General features: G+C 45.0%; 1 pseudogene; it reads left to right on the plus strand.

Moving 5' to 3' along the window:
* The first annotated feature begins 317 nt into the window (after window positions 1-317).
* Window positions 318-3095, plus strand: LOC124673507 (annotated as a pseudogene).
* Window positions 3096-10584: the final 7489 nt, after the last annotated feature.

Here is a 10584-nt window from a genome sequence, read left to right on the forward strand (position 1 = left end):
CAAAAACACAATCTTTTCCCTCTCCTCCTTCCCTATCTGTTCCTCGTTCTCTCTCGTCTCCTGTGAGATTCATTCATAGGCGGACGGGCGGGCGGGCGGTAATGCCAATCCCCTGCCCAGTTCTTGCGTCTGGGTGTGGCAATCCGCGGCAGTAGACCTTTCTTTTTATTCGTTTGTTTCTTTGGTTCATTTATCCCCCGTAACGGAAGACGACGAACTGAATCGGAACTGAACGTAAATTTAACCACCAATCTGCGGCGACAAAGGCCTGGTTTTGATTGGGGTGTTCCGGTGGGTTTGCGAGCCCGATCGCGGCGATGGCGCCGCCGTCCATGGACTACTGGGTCGGCTTCTTCCGGGGAGCCGGCGAGAACATCTTCGACGCCATCGACGCCGCCATCGACGTCGCGGCCTCCGACCACCCCGCCGCGCTCCGCGCCAGGCGCGACGCCATAGCCGAGCGCCTCTACACCGCGCTCCTCGTCGTCTCCTCCGGCGGTCCGCCGCCGGCATCCGCGGCGGCGGCGCCGGCGGCGCGGCCACAGGCGGGGCCGCCAGCCTCCCAGCCGCAGGTCCTCCCAGAGGGCGCCGGCAGCGTGCCCAGCCTCTGCAGCTCCGACCGCGCCGAGGCCATCACCGACGACGGCGCGCCCCGGCGCGGCGACGACGACGACGCCGCCGTCGTCGCTGAGGCCGAGCGCATCAAGGGCGTCCTCCTCAACCACCAGGAAAAGGTCCCACCTCATTTTCTCCTTGTCCTTAACGCCGCCGCCGCCGCCCGTGTCGCTGGTTGTTGGCTCCCAATTACTTACTCGTGCTGAATCTCTTCTGCCTTGTTATGACAGTCGGAGGCCGCGCTGCTCGAGCTGCTCCGGCGGCTGCAGCAGCTGGAGTTCACGGTGGACACCTTGAAGGTGAGAGACAGAGCACATCCACATGCAGGGGCTCCGTTTGATCCATTTCTCCATGCTTAATCCGTGTTCTTGTACTGGCTGGCGCTAACGCCGATTCGTCCTCACAGGTCACTGAGATTGGCAAGGCTGTGACCAGCCTCCGGAAGCACAGCTCCAAGCAGATTCGCCACCTCGTCCGCTTGCTCATCGGGTATGCCCCTGTTTCTCTTCTTCCTTCAAACCATTTTTTTTCATGTATATCTCTTAGCTGTCGATATACTACCGTTTCTTAAGTCATTAACATTCCTCGGTACGGTTGGTGTGAATCGCAGGGGTTGGAAGAGTATAGTTGACGAGTGGATGAGCAGCGGAGGCGGCGGAGATGCCATTGTTGGTAGGTAGCAAGCAGAAGAATTCATCATGTTTCAAATTTTACTTTACACTAATATTTATCTCGTTAGTTAATAGTTCTATGCTAATTTTAATCTTTCTCTTACTTGATAATTTGTAGATCACACCCCTCAGTCCATGCATCCTTCTAGTCTGGAGCAGGAAGACCGGGGGCTGTCGACTCCTTCCATGGACGACGGCTCACTCTTCGCCACGCCGAGCACTTCCATCCGTGTCTCTGAGGTATTGAATTACACACTAATCACGCTCTGTAAGAATCTTACAGGGCCCATGGTATGATCTGACACAATTCCATCTGGAATTTCTCAGGACAACCAGGGGTCCAGGATGTTTGATGGAATGGATGATGATGGAAGTGAGTGAACAGGCCCTCTTTGATCCCCACTCTGATAGTTCTTTGCTAGGCGCTAGTGTTTGACATCATGATTGTCTTGTGAATTATCCACAGATACAAGGAACAACGGACAGCGATATCCGGGGAACCAAGAACCGATTAGAAGGCCACCGCAGCCAATGGCCCAGCAGTATGACCCTGACCAGAGCTGGAGGCAAGAACAATCTGCAGCAAGGCAGTCACGGCCTCAAGAGCTGACCAACGGGCAAACGAGGGAGCAGTTCATCGCGACCATGCTCGCGAGGCCCTCATCATGTGCTGAGTCGGGTCCTGGGAGACCTCAAGTGAGGCCTAAGCAGCAGCAAGGCACCTTGCCCGCTCAAGGCAAACCTCAACCAACGCAGTCTGATGTGAGCATATTTGCACTGTGAACAGCATATGTCTGATTATTTGTTTATTTATGCAAATGCTGATGTGATCTGAATTCCGCGCTTGCTCTGTAGAAACCGGCGGATGCAAACTCGATTCGAGCAAAGCTGGATCTCGCAAAGAATGCGAAATTAGAAATGGCCACTAATTCGAAGCTAGAAGTGACAAAGCGAAAGCTCCAGGAAGGGTACCAAGAATTCGATAACGGTATAGTCTGATCGCCTCTAGCTTATTATTTACTTGCTGCAGCATCACATTGTTACTTGCTTCTCTCCAAGAAACCAGGTTTATTATATTGCTTGCTGCAACATCACATTGTTACTTACTGCTTCTCTCCGCCTCGAAATTATGACTTGAGCTATAGTCTGATCATCTCTTAGCCTAGACTATAACCGAATGGTTAAGTAGTACTCCCTTCGATTCCTTTAAATTGACTTGGATTTGGTACAAAGAGGGAGTACGTTAGAATTTCGCCGGAGGAACGGTGAACTCCATTGCTCGAATTCTGTATGTGTTCCGAGTCATGACGTCCATTCTTGTTTCAATGCAGCAAAGAAGCAGAGAACTGTACAGATGATGGATCCACAAAGTATACAGAAGCAAGGGAACCGGAGCTGGCAGCCCAATTCCAACTCAAAACCCAGGAATAACGGCAACAACACCAACAACAACCGGAATTGGCCGAGATGAGGTGCTAATTCCGTTCGTCACCGTTCAGAATACCTTCGTTTCTTCTCCGCCTTTGGTCGGAGCGAGTCGTTAGCCCAGCCCGGTACATAACTACAGCAAATAAGGCTTCTTGCTTCCCTTGCGAACTGCTTTCATCAATCGTCAGTGCCGCGCATAATACTGCCGTGAGAGCTGCATTTCGTGTCTGACTTCGTGTTCTTTGATAATGGGGCTGGCTGGCTCGCCTAGTGTCTGTCAAAAACCTGTAAAGATAGCGATGAGGTTGTGATAGTACTAATTGCTGTTCGTTTCCTCGGATGAAATGCAAACGGTTCGTCAGAGTTTTACCGGAACGATCATGCTGTTCTCTGCTTGCTTTGTCGCAGTGCCGCTGCTTTGCTTTTCAGGCTTCCTTTTGCGGTGCATTGCCTTTTCGCTGAATTCAGAGTAGCTTGTCCCCTCTGCAAAGGCTTGGACTGGATTTTCTGTTTCCAAATGACTTGACAGAGTTGGCGACACGTCATGAGCACAAAGTGAAGCTCCCCTTGTTGTCTATGTATCATTCGTCCAATCTTAGAAAGGCAACCAGGACGACTTTCTTCTGCTCAAACTGTGCATAGCAAGATGTGTCACTTTGTGTTGCATGGAGTGTTTGGCCATTTGGGCTATCTTTAAAAAAAATTGACAATCAATGTATGATATACTATTTGTTTTATTTGTTCTCTAATAAAATGTTATGCTATATTTATTGTAGTGAATAGTACATGGTAGAGATACATAAGCAGTCTCATGCGATTGCAAAATAAAATCTAAAACAAACGAGCAAATCTTTGAGATCTTCAAAATATTTATTTATTTATTGCCATGATTATAATATACTCCATTTCAATGAATAAGGATATCGCCTATTTCAAGACGGATTTTGACCATAAAAATTAGGCAAAAAAATCTTGATTATATTAAGTATATATAATTAGTAACGTTGGATTCGTATTGAGAAACATTTTTTAATGATACTAATTTTATAAAAATAATTTGTATCTATTTAAAATAATTCTTAGTAAAAAACACGTAAAACATGAATGCCTTATTACTTGAAACGGAGGTAGTATTTTATTGCCACGGCCAGAACAACAATTTTACCGCAATATTTGTTGAAATAAACTGGTACTAGTACTGTTTAAGGTTTGCGCCCATTGGGCACAGGGCCGGCTTTGTTGACAAACATGGCGTGTGCCCTTTTCTAAAATCGGGCATGAGGAACATTTCTTGCTTGGTCCAAAATGAGATGAGTGACCTACAAGTGTTGAATAGAAATGGTCAATTTGGGATGGATTCTCAAGCCGAAGAAGGGGCATGCTTTGTGTGAACATCATAAACTACAGTGCGGCTCCTTTGAATTTGGCAAGAAAAAAAAAGGGTTGAAAAAAATATCTCCCAAACAGATGGATCATTCACTGCCCATGAATGGCTCATGCCTTGGCCTTGAGCCAAGAGCCGTTTGCGTCTCCTGCCTCACCTGCGGGCAACACCACCGGTGTAACTGACGCGTGGGCCCAGATCTTTCTGCTACTGCCTGGTCCCACTCGTCATTGTAATTGGCTCCCAGTCATCCGGTGCCACGTCGGGTATCCCGCCCGCCATTGGGCTGTTTAAATATGGAGGGAAAGCAGAGCATTGGCCGAGTCGACAGCGCTTGCGGCGCAGCGAGCGGGATTCTCTGTGGCCAGGGAATCTGTGGCGGAATCAATTCCTGACTTGCGTCTCGCACGTAGACATAGCAACATATTCTTTTTTGATCTTCTGATTATTCGAAGAAAAAAAGTGAAACTTTGCGGCCGTCCATGTTATGAAAATCGAGAGATCAAATCTGTATCGCACTTGCTCTAGACGCGGAGGTTCTCCGTTGTAGCGTACGCCGTGCACCTTATGAAGACTTCTACTGGTGGTTTGCAACCGTATTCTTTATTCAAATATCTCTGAAGTTGAAAACGTATTTTGATTTGATACATTTTTTAATACAACGAGCGCTAGTTCCTTTTTTTTTCTATCTCCGAGTTTATGTTCTTTGGTCCAAAGCTAATGACAAACTCGTCAGGTTCAACGAATAAAATAGGGAAAATGCTTGCGATCCGGCGACCGATCGCGTCGCGCGGATCGGTCGTCCGGCCTCTCGCTCCCGCGTTGCTTATTGGGCCTTCTTTTTTCGGCCCAATAATTATTTCCCTGCAAACACATAGAGTAAGATGATGAACTATTTGTTGTAAACAACTCGTAATTTTTGTAGGATTTGTTGTTAACAATTGTTGTAAAGAGACAACATTTTTTTATTTTTTTGTCGATGCTAATAATAAAGAGATTTTTTATTTTGTTGTAACCATTTGTGACTTTGGATAAAATAGTAGGTGATTATTGTTATAATTCAATCTGTAGCAAATTAAATGTCGCTGGACCACTTTGCATCATTTTGCAAATATATTGATTTTTTATTGTAATCGTTTGTGACTTTTTGTAAAAAAAGTTGGTGACTTTTGTTGTAATTCAATATGTAACAAATTAATATTTTCTTCTATTGTTTTTGCAAACATATGGATTTTTGTTGTAATAGTCTCCGGTTTTTGTTAATAATAATGGCTACTTTTGTTGTAAATTGATCTCCAACAAAACAATTTGTTGGTTTAACCACTTTATTGTGACATTACTTTTAAAAAATGTTGTGACTTTTTGTTGTAATAGTATATATTTTTTGTACGCGGAGAGAGGATTTTTGTTGTAATACTCATCATATTAGGGGGTACTGCGGGTTGGTTTCCTGAAAAAGGAGGGTGGCAAATGTAAAACTGTATTTGAACTAATATCTGAGAAATATTGTACTGCGGGTTGATTTCTTAAAAACTAAGGGCTAAAATGCAAAACTGCGTTGCAGCTTGTTCTGGACGTTAGATCTCCATCCGATGGCGCGCGTACGACCGATTTCCGATCCCAGATCGGTCGGCCGACGGGTAGCATGCGCCATAAAATAACTCCAAAGATAAGCTAGAAACAACGTCCACACTTCGTCAATATTTTGCACCAGTCGATCACTCCCATTGGATTATTTTGAGGAAGAACTTTAATTTTAGGTTCAGCGAAATGAACCCTGAACTTCAAAAAAACCCTCTACATAATTATATATATTATAATTGCATGGTCCCTAGTTCTGTTAGGTGGTTCTATCTTCGGACTTGGCCATGGACGCCCCACCCTCCAGAAGCGCGGCCGCTAGGAGCAGCAACAACTTGAAGTGGAATCACAAGCAAACCTAGCGAGGAGGATGAACCTGTCGAGTGGTGTTCGAAAATACAGAATAAAATGACGTTCATCATATGTTTCCAATCAATACTCATTATGTCTAGCTCGATTCCGCACAACCGCTGCCACTGAGTAGAGGACGACCCATAGAGTGGGGCAAAGGGGCGCCCGCCCTGGGCTACTAGAAGGTAGGGGCCCGACACAAGATTTAATTGCGTTCTTATACTAGTCATCAGTTATAAAGGATCAAGAGTATATAATAATTCTAGAAAATATGGATCACACAAGCTATAAGCCAATCAGTCCAGCTCCTCTTACCCTAAATAAATACTACAATATTTTCAGATAATTTTTCTAGATGCCACCATTTCTCTCTGGCCTTCCTAAATGCGCAGAACAACACTAGCACTTATGTGTCTATCTATGGTTGTAAGTACTCCCTCCGTTCTCTTTTAATTGACTCAGATTTAGTACAACTTTGTACTAAATCTGAGTCAATTAAAAAAGAACGAAGGGAGTATTTATTAGTGGAGAATAACGATGCAACCACATAACTATATCCGCAAGTAGCTCTTCTTGGATTTCGAACGGTTCTAGTTTGCCCCATCATACATGTTTGACAAAGATAATATATTCCGTGCTCTTATTAATTGAATGCCAAATATGTCAACCCTTGTACTCATTTTTTCATATGAATCATTTATTCCCATAATTTTGTTCTGCTAGAAAGAAATATCATACTATATAGTTCGCTCGATCAACAAAGATAAGCAGTTTTTAATATCTTCATCGAGATTCCAAACACTATGGATCTATTTGTAAAAATTATTTACTTTGCTATTACAATATAGTAATATTTCTCTTTCAGAGTACTAATATTATGTTAAGTCTTTTGTAGTGGCCGACCTCGACACACATTGTTGAGGGACCGAAGAACAATAGTCATGCTTAAACTTTGATTAATATTTAAAATTTTACCATAAACATTAGAGATATCGTTTGTAGTGGCCGACCTCGACACACATTTGTCACCGTGACCAAGGGTCCCTTGGGGTTGTGTCACCCTAGGGCTCCAAAAATCAGTGGATAGGCCCTGGCCGACCCTCCAGCGGCATGGCCACATCTCTCCAACGGCCGCAGCTCACTACTTCCACCATGTGCACGGGCTGCCGCATTTCAGTTTCCATCAAAGCTCAATTCCACCAAGTGCATAGGCTGTCGCAGCTCGATTCCGAGGCCATATGCCACTAGAGTCTGCTACCTCTTGGTTCGCGGTCACCCGCCAACGGCGCATGCTGTCCCTAGTACTGTGCCCCGGTGTCAACACGGAGGGAATCGTGCTAGGGTGTTCGGAAACGTTGCCGCACACCTCTTCTTCCACCTCTTCTTCCTTGTCGGTCGCTATCGAGCTGGTCGGGTCACAACCGAGCAGGTGCAGGCTAAGCTGGGCAGGTCGTGGCCAAGTGGGGGCGGGCTGCGGACCGAGCGGGGCATCATCACACACTTGTTTTTTCAGGTGGGGACATAGGAGTGAGATGGGAGAGGAATCTGTCGTGTGGGTCCATGTAGTTAGTGAGACAACCGGTATTCCTGGCTAGGATTATTCTTTACGTGATGTGTTAAGCAATTTCAGGATCCAGTTTAGACCGGGTTCTAATAATTTAGATACAAACGACAGAGATTTGAAGCTAAGGGTTTATTTTGCTAAACCCCCTTTTATGAGATCAGGGTTAAAAATAGACTTTTCTTTTTCTTTTGATATTATCTGTGTGGGTTTACTTAGCACAAGTGACAAGCCTGCGGTCCAGAGTAATCATTGAGCATATCGCAATCCAATCCAATCCGATCTACCCCATTACACGGAGAAGATCCATTCGGAAAATGCGCAGTGAAGCAACTATTTTTCTGTTCAGATCGGCGGTTTTACGTCAAGATCAGCCATCCCAAATTAAATACCGTACAGAATTGTACTCGAGATCCTTTCGGTTGATCAGAAAGGGGCAGGGACGTCGGCAGAGGAAGAGGCCCGGACACGGACAGGGACACGTCGGCGACCGAGGTGGCGAGGTGTCGCTGCCTTACCGGCACGCATCAGCTCGATCGACACATACTCATTCCGCGGTTCAGCCGCCGGTGATCCTATCGTGTGCGCCGGCCGCCGGCGACACGCCCCTGACACTCGTGTCTTCTTTCTTTCGCTACTCCCTCTTTTCAAGAATAGATTGTGTTTTAGGTTTAATCAAGTAAACTTTTTAAAATTTGACTAAATAATCAAGAAAATCAACACCTATAAAGTAAAATATGTACTATTAGCATCATTATAAATTATACTTTTTGCATTAGTGGTTAGGTATATACAAATTTAGACAAATTTTCAACATGTTCCATGAAATGGAGGGAGTGTTTAGAATTGAAGGGAGTAGTAATTTTGTTCGCAGAACGAAAAAAAAAACTGTTCACTCACAAGTTCTATTTCGTGTACGGCTGTGGATCGACAGGCAGGGTAAGTGGCGTGTAGTCCACCCCGGGTTAGTTGATCATCCATCGACCTGTCGAATTGATATGCCTCCTTGAGCATTTCACTTACACGTGGGAGAAGGAAACCCGCCGAGAATCCAGCTTTCAGGTAGGGCGGTTCGAAACTTGGCAGGAATAAAGCAATCACTTATCCTTTCTGCATAGTCTGTTCATCATCCGTCATGCAACGAACCGATCGAAGCTTATCAGCGTACGTGGCTACGTGCTACTACAGTACATACGTTTTTCTCGAGGCTACTAAAACTGGCTACACTCGACACGATATGGCGTGGTTAAGCCCGTGAACAAATGCATTCAGGACGCTACCCATATGTGCACACGTGAAACGCATGGCAAGATCCCTGTCAATTTAAACTGTGGTTGCCTTGCTCACTCCAGGTACAGTCAGCTGCTAGCGACTAGATGGGCGTGGAACACGTGCCCGCGTTCTTTACGTGCCAAGCACCATTTTGTCAACCCGCGAGAGGCCGTCGTATCTTATAAATCCACACGTATGGATTTCCCTCTTGTTAGGGTTTCCTGGCCTATCGTGGTGTCGCAGTAGTTGGGTAGGGTCTCCTACGCGGGGAATGTAACGAGGTTTCTGGGGCTAAGGTCGTTGTGGATGCTAGGGGTTTCAAACATGTCAATCGATACTGCTTCTGCATCGTCGCGAAGTGCCAATGGGAGTATTGAGTCGATGATGAAGCATTTAGGACTAGGATCTTGATGATTTGGTCTTTGACGAGGAGATCCAGCCGCGGGCACGATGGCTTGTATTGCTAGGGTTCACATGGAAGGAGAGTACTTGAGCTTCTAGTTTTTCAAAAATATGCTATCGGTCTAGGACCTAGTGCAAGATGTGAAGCCTAGAACACTAGAGGCGAATCTACACACCTTTCAATTTGCTTTCCTATGTGATTGGTGATTGAGTGAGGGTGATCCAATGCAAGGATGTACATGGAGTTTTCGCGGTAACCCGATTGTGATTGTGCCGTATGGTGGTTTCTCCAAGTCGTCGTCCATTAAGCTTTTCCACATTGATATCTTGATCCAGATTCACGATCTCCTCATAGGATATGAGCCCATGCTCATATCTTTAGCCTCCAAAGTGGGTGGCTTCGTATCATCTGACGGTGTTCCGGTGGCTATGAAGTTTTGCTGTGGCGCACGTGGGTTATTTTATAATCTGACGAAGTGGGTGCCTTCATATCATCCGAGAGTTTATTAAATTATAAGATAACTCATGGCATTTGTAAACACTCCCCGATATAGTGAAATTTTGTTGGTTGGCACCCGTGGCCTTTTCCCCTCTGTGTTGGAGGGGTTTCCATGTTAAAATCTTGTGTTTCCGCTGGAGTTTTCCTTATCGTTCTTCGTTACATTTGCTTGTCGCATTTATAACAGGATCCATATTAAGTTTATTTAGGTTTTTAAAAGTTTTGTTAAAACTTTGTACAAATAACAAAAAAAAGTTGAATGAAACCAATCAGTTGAGTTAAATTTGTTTTTTAGATTCGTTTTGGGTTTCAGTTTTTTTGGGGCGTCACTGTGCAGCCGCCCCCAAAATGGCCATTACAGGGCACAAAAATAGGCGATGTAAACGTTATACATCACCAAAATCTAGATTTTACATCGCAGTTTTCGGTTTTCTAGGTGATGTGTAATAGGGCACATGAGCTACACATAAGGTGATGTAAGATAGGGCACATGTGCAATAAGCACCACAAATTTTTTAATTATGTATGATCATCACAAACATATCAACAACAAATGAATTTGAAACCTTGCAATGCAAGCATAGAATAGTTCACCATCAACATAGTTCAACACAAACACAAACACAAACACACAAAAAATGCATATTCATAGCATAGAATAGTTCACCATTGACAAGGTTCAACACAAACACATATCAAAGCAACTTCTCATGCATCACTGCCATCATTGGCATCTCATTCTTGTTCCCAATTGTCATTAGCAATTGTTGTAAGCAACTACCATGCCACCGGACATGCCACCTCCCATAGCAACTCCCAC

This window comes from Lolium rigidum, chromosome 7 (assembly GCF_022539505.1).
Source record: "Lolium rigidum isolate FL_2022 chromosome 7, APGP_CSIRO_Lrig_0.1, whole genome shotgun sequence".
NCBI lineage: Eukaryota > Viridiplantae > Streptophyta > Magnoliopsida > Poales > Poaceae > Lolium > Lolium rigidum.